Source organism: Triticum urartu, chromosome 6, assembly GCF_003073215.2.
Source record: "Triticum urartu cultivar G1812 chromosome 6, Tu2.1, whole genome shotgun sequence".
NCBI classification, from domain to species: Eukaryota; Viridiplantae; Streptophyta; class Magnoliopsida; order Poales; family Poaceae; genus Triticum; species Triticum urartu.
Genome location: NC_053027.1, coordinates 19,608,678 through 19,616,970, shown reverse-complemented (window position 1 = coordinate 19,616,970; position 8,293 = coordinate 19,608,678).

Below are 8,293 nucleotides of genomic sequence, written 5' to 3'. Positions count from 1 at the left end.
TCTCACGTACATTACATGTAGGATGTGATTTCCTGATAGATTTGACGTGTGTGAGGTGTACCCACGTGCATCTCTTTTAGGAAAAAAAAACATCTTTCTGCATATAATCAGAACATCTCATGTACATTACGTGTCCCTTAAATAAATAAAAATATGAGCACCGTCCCCATTGATATCTTATATCTTATGAGGCACAGTAAGAGGCCTCATGTTGATTTACAATAGAAAAATTAAATTAGCCTTTAGAGTAAATGTTAATGGTCCGGTCTTTTAGAAGATGTTACCTGATTATGAAAATACCACGCACAAAAATGGGATTGAGCCCGCATGTACAAGAAAGAATTCACAATGCTCAAGTCTAACTTTTCTCAAACAAAATTAATGCCCAGGTCTAATTTCTGTAATGCCCAGATCCATGTTTTCTTAAAAAACCAAGGTCTAATTCTTTCAGAATAAAAATAACGTGCCTTTTTCTCCACACGTAGAAAAAAGAGTCAGCAATGGTCACGTCTTTTGTACAAACAAAAACAATGTGCCTTCTTCCTTGAATAGTGAAATAAATACGTGTAAAGAAAAGAAGTCCTCGGGCAATATAAAAAAATCGTCATGCCTCACGTTAACAAAGAGTTCTCATGCCTCACATTAACAAAGTGTCCACATCCAAAAAAACTACATGCACGTAAAAAAAGAGGGACCTCAAGCCTCATAGTCGAAAAAGAGTTTTGCCTAGAAGGAGCTAGGAAGCTAGATGTGTTGTCGGCTCCATCGGAGTCCACTCTATATAGTCAGAGCTGTATTCGGGGATCATAGTCCTACTCCTACTAGGAGGAGGACTCCTCCCCTCCTTAGCGCGCCACCAAGGGTCGACCGGCCTCCCCCCTTTCTCCTTTATATACGGGGGTAGGGGGCGCCCTAGGACACACAAGTTGATCATTGATCCCTTAGCCGTGTGTGGTGCCCCCCTCCACCATAATCCACCTCGGTCATATCTTCGTAGTGCTTAGGCGAAGCCCTGCGCCGGTAGCTTCATCATCACCGTCATCACGCCGTCGTGCTAATGAAGCTCTCCCTCGACACTCAGCTGGATCGAGAGTTCGTGGGACGTCACCGAGCCTAATGTGTGCAGATCGTGGAGGTGTCGTACTTTCGGTACTAGGATCGGTCGGATCATGAAGACGTACGACTACATCAACCGCGTTGTCATAACGCTTCCGCTTATGGTCTACGAGTGTGCGTGGACAACACTCTTCCCCTCTTGTTTCTATGCATCGCCATGATAGATCTTGCGTGTGAGTAGGATTTTTTTTGAAATTACTGCGCTCCCCAACAATGGTATCAGAGACAGGTCTATGCGTAGATGTTATATGCATGAGTAGAACACAAAGGAGTTGTGGGAGTGGTTATATACATATTGCTTGCCATCACTAGTTGATTCTTGATTCGTCGGTATTGTTGGATGAAGCGGCCCAGACCGACATTACGCGTACGGTTTCGCAAGACTTGTTCTACCGACGTGCTTCACACACAGGTGGCTGGTGGGTGTCGGTTTCTCCAACTTTAGTTGAATCGGATTCAATGAACAGGGTTCTTTCTGAAGATCAAAAAGCAATCACTATACCGTGTTGTGGTTTTTGATCCGTAGGTAAGAACGGTTCTTGCTCATCCCGTAGCAGCCACGTAAAACTTGCAACAACAAAGTATAGGACGTCTAACTTGTTTTTGCAGGGCATGTTGTGATGTGTTATGGTCAAGACATGATGCTAAATTTTATTGTATGAGATGATCATGTTTTGTAACACAGTTATCGGCAACTGGCAGGAGCCATATGGTTGTCGCTTTATTGTATGAAATGAAATCGCCATGTAATTGCGTTACTTTATCACTAAGCGGTAGCGATAGTCGTAGAAGCAATAGTTGGCGAGACGACAACGATGCTGCGATGGAGATCAAGGTGTCAAGCCGGTGATGATGGTGATCATGACGGTGCTTTGGAGATGGAGATCAAAGGCACAAGATGATGATGGCCATATCATATCACTTATATTGATTGCATGTGATGTTTATCCTTTATGCATCTTATTTTGCTTAGTTCGGCGGTAGCATTATGAGATGATCTCTCACTAAATTTCAAGGTATAAGTGTTCTCCCTGAGTATGCACCGTTGCTACAGTTCGTCGTGCCGAGATACCACATGATGATCGGGTGTGATAAGCTCTACGTTCACATACAACGGGTGCAAGCCAGTTTTGCACACGCAGAATACTCGGGTTAAACTTGACGAGCCTAGCATATGCAGATATGGCCTTGGAACACTGAGACCGAAAGGTCGAGCGTGAATCATATAGTAGATATGATCAACATTGTGATGTTCACCATTGAAAACTACTCCATCTCACGTGATGATCGGGCATGGTTTAGTTGATATGGATCATGTAATCACTTAGATGATTAGAGAGATGTCTATCTAAGTGGGAGCTCTTAAGTAATTTGATTAATTCAACTTTAATTTATCATGAACTTAGTACCTGATAGTATTTTGCATGTCTATGTTGTTGTAGATAGATGGCCCGTGCTGTTGTTTTGTTGAATTTTAATGTGTTCCTAGAGAAAGCTAAGTTGAAAGATGAATAACTTGAGGATTATCCTCATTGCTGCACAGAAGAATTACGTCCTGGAAGCACCACTAGGTGACAAACCCGCTGCAGGAGCAACGCCAGATGTTATGAACACCTGGCAGAGCAAAGCTGATGGCTACTCGATAGTTCAATGTGCCATGCTTTACGGCTTAGAACCGGGACTTCGAGAAGTTTTTAACGTCATGGAGCATATGAGATGTGCCAGGAGTTGAAGTTAATATTTCAAGCAAATGCCCGGATTGAGAGATATGAAGTCTCCAATAAGTTCTATAGCTACAAAATGGAGGAGAATAGTTCTGTCAGTGAACATATACTCAGAATGTCTGGGTACCACAACCACTTGACTCAGCTAGGAGTTAATCTTCCTGATGATAGTGTCATTGACAAAGTTCTTCAATCACTGCCACCAAGCTACAAGAGCTTCATGATGAACTATAATATGCAAGGGATGGATAAGACTATTCCCGAGCTCTTCGCAATGCTAAAGTCTGTGGAGGTAGAAATCAAGAAGGAGCATCAAGTGTTGTGGAGGTAGAAATCAAGAAGGAGCATCAAGTGTTGATGGTCAACAAAACCACCAGTTTCAAGAAAAAGGGTAAAGGGAAGAAGGGGAACTTAAAGAAGAACAACAAACCAGTTGCTGCTCAAGTGAAGAAACCCAAGTCTGGACCTAAGCCTGAGTCTGAGTGCTTCTACTGCAAAGGGACTGGTCACTGGAAGCGGAACTGCCCCAAGTATTTGGCGGAGAAGAAGGATGGCAAAGTGAAAGGTATATTTGATATACATGTTATTGATGTGTACCTTAATAATGCTCGCAATAGTGCCTAGGTATTTGAAATTGGTTCAGTTGCTAACATTTGCAACTCGAAACAGCGGCTACGGATTAAGCGAAGATTGGCTAAGGACAAGGTGACGATGCGTGTGGGAAATGGTTCCAAAGTCGATGTGATCGCCGTCGGCGCGCTACCTCTACATCTACCTTCAAGATTAGTTTTAGACCTAAATAATTGTTATTTGGTGCCAGCGTTGAGCATCAACATTATATCTAGATCTTGTTTGATGTGAGATGGTTATTCATTTAAATCAGAGAATAATGGTTGTTCTATTTATATGAGTAATATATTTTATGGTCATGCACCCTTGATGAGTGGTCTATTATTACTAAATCTTCATAGTAGTGACACACATGTTCATAGTATTGAAGCCAAAAGATGCAGAGTTGACAATGATAGTGCAACTTATTTGTGGCACTGCCGTTTGGGTCATATCGTGGTAAAGCGCATGAAGAAACTCCATTCTGATGGACTTTTGGAATCACTTGATTATGAATCACTTGGTACTTGCGAACCATGCCGCATGGGTAAGATGACTAAAACTCCGTTCCCCAGAACAATGGAGCGAGCAACAGAGTTATTGGAAATCATACATACTGACGTATGTGGTCCAATGAACATTGAGGCTCGCGGCAGATATCGTTATTTTTTCACCTTCACAGATGATTTGAGCAGATATGGGTATATCTATTTAATGAAACATAAGTCTGAAACATTTGAAAAGTTCAAAGAATTTCAGAGTGAAGTGAAAATCATCATAACAAGAAAATAAAGTTTCTACGATCTAATTGTGGAGGAGAATATTTGAGTCACGAGTTTGGTCTTCATTTGAAACAATGTGCAATAGTTTCGCAACTCACGCCACCCTGAACACCACAACGCAATGGTGTGTCCGAACGTCGTAATCGTACTTTACTAGATATGGTGCGATCTATGATGTCTCTTACTAATTTACCGCTATCGTTTTGGGGTTATGCTTTAGAGACGGCTGCATTCATGTTAAATAGGGCACCATCTAAATTCGTTGAGACGACACCTTATGAACTGTGGTTTGGCAAGAAACCCAAGTTGTCATTTCTTAAAGTTTGGGGTTGCGATGCTTATGTGAAGAAACTTCAACCGGATAAGCTCGAACCCAAATCGGAGAAATGTGTCTTCATAGGATACCCAAAGGAGACTGTTGGGTACACCTTCCATCACAGATCCGAAGGCAAGATATTCGTTGCTAAGAATGGATCCTTTCTAGAGAAGGAGTTTCTCTCGAAAGAAGTGAGTGGGAGGAAAGTAGAACTTAATCAGGTAATTGTACCTACTCCCTTATTGGAAAGTAGTTCATCACTGAAATCAGTTCCAGTGATTCCTACACCAGTAAGTGAGGAAGCTAATGATCATGAAACTTCTGATCAAGTTACTACCGAACCTCGTAGGTCAACCAGAGTAAGATCCGCACTAGAGTGGTATGGTAATCCTGTTATGGAGATCATGTTACTTGACCATGATGAACCTACGAACTATGAGGAAGCGATGATGAGCCCAGATTCCGCAAAATGGCTTGAGGCCATGAAATCTGAGATGGGATCCATGTATGAGAACAAAGTGTGGACTTTGGTTGACTTGCCGATGATCGGCAAGCCATCGAGAATAAATGGATCTTCAAGAAGAAGACTGACGCTGACGAAAATGTTACTGTCTACAAAGCTCGACTTGTTTCAAAAGGTTTTCAACAAGTTCAAGGAGTTGACTATGATGAGACCTTCTCACCCGTAGCGATGCTTAAGTCCGTCTGAATCATGTTAGCAATTGCCGAATTTTATGATTATGAAATTTGGCAAATGGATGTCAAAACTGCATTCCTTAATGGATATCTTAAAGAAGAGTTGTATATGATGCAACCAGAAGGTTTTGTCGATCCAAAAGGTGCTAACAAAGTGTGCAAGCTCCAGCGATCCATTTATGGACTGGTGCAAGCCTCTCGGAGTTGGAATATACGCTTTGATAGTGTGATCAAAGCATATGGTTTTATAAAGACTTTTCGATAAGCATGTATTTACAAGAAAGTGAGTTGGAACTGTCGGTGTCAAAACCGGCGGATCTCGGGTAGGGGGTCCTGAACTGTGTGTCTAGGCCGGATGGTAACAGGAGACAAGGGACACGAAGTTTTACCCAGGTTCGGGCCCTCTCGATGGAGGTAAAACCCTACGTCCTGCTTGATTAATATTGATGATATGGGTAGTACAAGAGTAGATCTACCACGAGATCGAGGAGGCTAAACCCTAGAAGCTAGCCTATGGTATGATTGTTGATGTGTATGTTGTCCTACGGACTAAAAACCCTCCGGTTTATATAGGCACCGGATAGGGTTAGGGTTACATAGAGTCAGTTACAATGGTAGGAGATCTTCATATCCGTATCGCCAAGCTTGCCTTCCACGCCAAGGAAAGTCCCTTACGGACACGGGACGGAGTCTTCAATCTTGTCTCTTTATAGTCCAGGAGTCCGGCTGAAGGTATAGTCCGGCCATCCGGACACCCCCTAATCCAGGACTCCATCAGTAGCCCCTGAACCAGGCTTCAATGACGACGAGTCCGGCGCGCATATTGTCTTCGGCATTGCAAGGCGGGTTCCTCCTCCAAGTACTTCATAGAAGATTTTGAACACAAAGATAGTGCCCGGCTCTGCAAAATAAGTTTCCACATATTGCCATAGAGAGAATAATATTTACACAAATCTAATCTGCTGACGTATTCCGTAGTGTGACATCACACCACGGCCAAGCTTTTATTCGAACCATTTTACTGTCCCATCTCAGCGCGTTATGCGAGGCGGTTTCCTTGGCACGTCTTGTTAAAGCAGAGATCGTGTCCCCTTATTCCAGGATTCTCATCAATACGGGCGTGGGTAACCCAACCGCGCCATTGATTATGGAGCTTGGGAGATAAGCGAGTTTTACCAGGCTGGTGGGGACGCGTAGTCGCGTCCACCCATATAAGGGGATAAGGATCCACCTTTTCACCTACGCCTTCTTCCTCCTTCGCCTATAGGCGAACGCACCCGAGCTCCAGCGCCCAAGTCCGCACTCCCCACCTCAACCTTCTCCAGCCATGTCCGGAGCGGGAGGCAAGTGGATGGTCTCCTCCGTCACGGAGGGACACATCAAAAAACTAAGGAAGGCCGGATACCTGTCTAACGACATTGCGCACCGGCTTCCCGAAGAGGGGCAGCTCATCCCCACCCCTAGGCCCCATGAGAGGGTGGTGTCCCTCCCCCATTTCCTCTGCGGACTGGGTTTCCCTCTCCATCCATTTGTCCGGGGGCTCATGTTCTACTATGGCCTGGATTTCCACGATCTGGCCCCGAATTTCGTCCTCAACATCTCGGCGTTTATCGTCGTGTGCGAAGCTTTCCTCCGCATCCGCCCCCATTTCGGCCTATGGCTCAAGACTTTCAACATCAAGCCAAAGGTGGTGCACGGCAACCAGGTGGAGTGCGGAGGCGCCATGGTGGGCAAGATGGCCAACGTCCTATGGCTCGAGGGCTCCTTTGTGGAGACCATGAAGGGGTGGCAATCGGGGTGGTTTTACATCACCGAGCCGCGCGACCCTAAGTGGGTCGCAGCCCCCGAGTTCCGGTCCGGACCCCCAACGCGGCTCGCGTCCTAGAAAGAGACGGGCCTGTCGTGGGGTAAAAAAGGAGAGCTGACCGGACTCCAAACATGCGTCAAAACCCTGGTGGACAAGAAGCTCAAACTTGTCAACGTAGTCTAGGTTATGCTCATCCGCTTGATCCTCCCGTGCCAACAACAGGCTTTCAACCTGTGGGAGTTCGACCCGGCGCGGCACCAAACTCTGAGCAGGCTCTTCGACACGACATACGAAGATGCCTGGAAGGTGCTTTTCAAGGGCGCCGAGGCTCCCGCATCCGCTACTGAGGATCGCGGATTCAATGCGCAGCGTCACGCTCTTGTGGTAGGGTATCAGTTTTTCATAGTTTGACTCCATGCGGGATCTAAGCTCCGTTTCCTTTGACAGGATTGGCAGGTGACGTCCGGACAGATCAACTGTCCGGCTCCTTTGCCTGAAGGCCCAGTGGACGCTCGCTTGGCGAGGCTGCTGGTTCCGGCACCCTATGTGGTGCCGGAGAAGAAGGTCAAGAAGAAGGCCACGGGGACTCGAAAGAGTGCCCGACGCCCGGAGGTGTCGGATTCATCATCCGACGAATCCAAGACGCACTCCTCCCGCGAAGACGAGGAGGAGGAGGAAGAGACCCCTCCCCCTCCAGCGAGGGAAGGGAAGAAAAGGAAGGCCGCCCCAACTGGGGAGGCCGAAGGGTCCAAGAAGGGGAAAACCCTTCCTCCGGACTATTCCGCCAACGCCGACGATGGCGGAGGGGAGGGGGCGCCCAGGGCCAAGCCCCTGGCGAAATCATAAGTATTCGGACACCAGAGTGATTCATAGTATTCGTTTATTGCACAGCTTTCCCTTATGTCGAATGTGTTTATGCAGCCCACCCAAAGACCGGCTCGACGCGTCGTCGAGCGGCTCATTGGACTCGTCGGATGTGAACTCGCTTCTGACGGCTTCCTCCCCCCGCCCTACGGACGACACCGAAGTGTTGTCCCAGCAGGTTCCAAGCCGGGGGAAGGTGGTCCTGGAGGCGCCGCAAGGCGACCTCCCGGACTCCAGGAGTAAAGGGGATGAAACCCCCCAGGGCTCCAAGTCCGGCCCTAGGCCGGACACCGCTCCGGAACCTTCAAAGGTTCCAGAGTCCGGCGGGCAACCTCCTTCCAAGAGGAGCAAGCCCGCCGTGCCGGTGACCTCCGTCCAA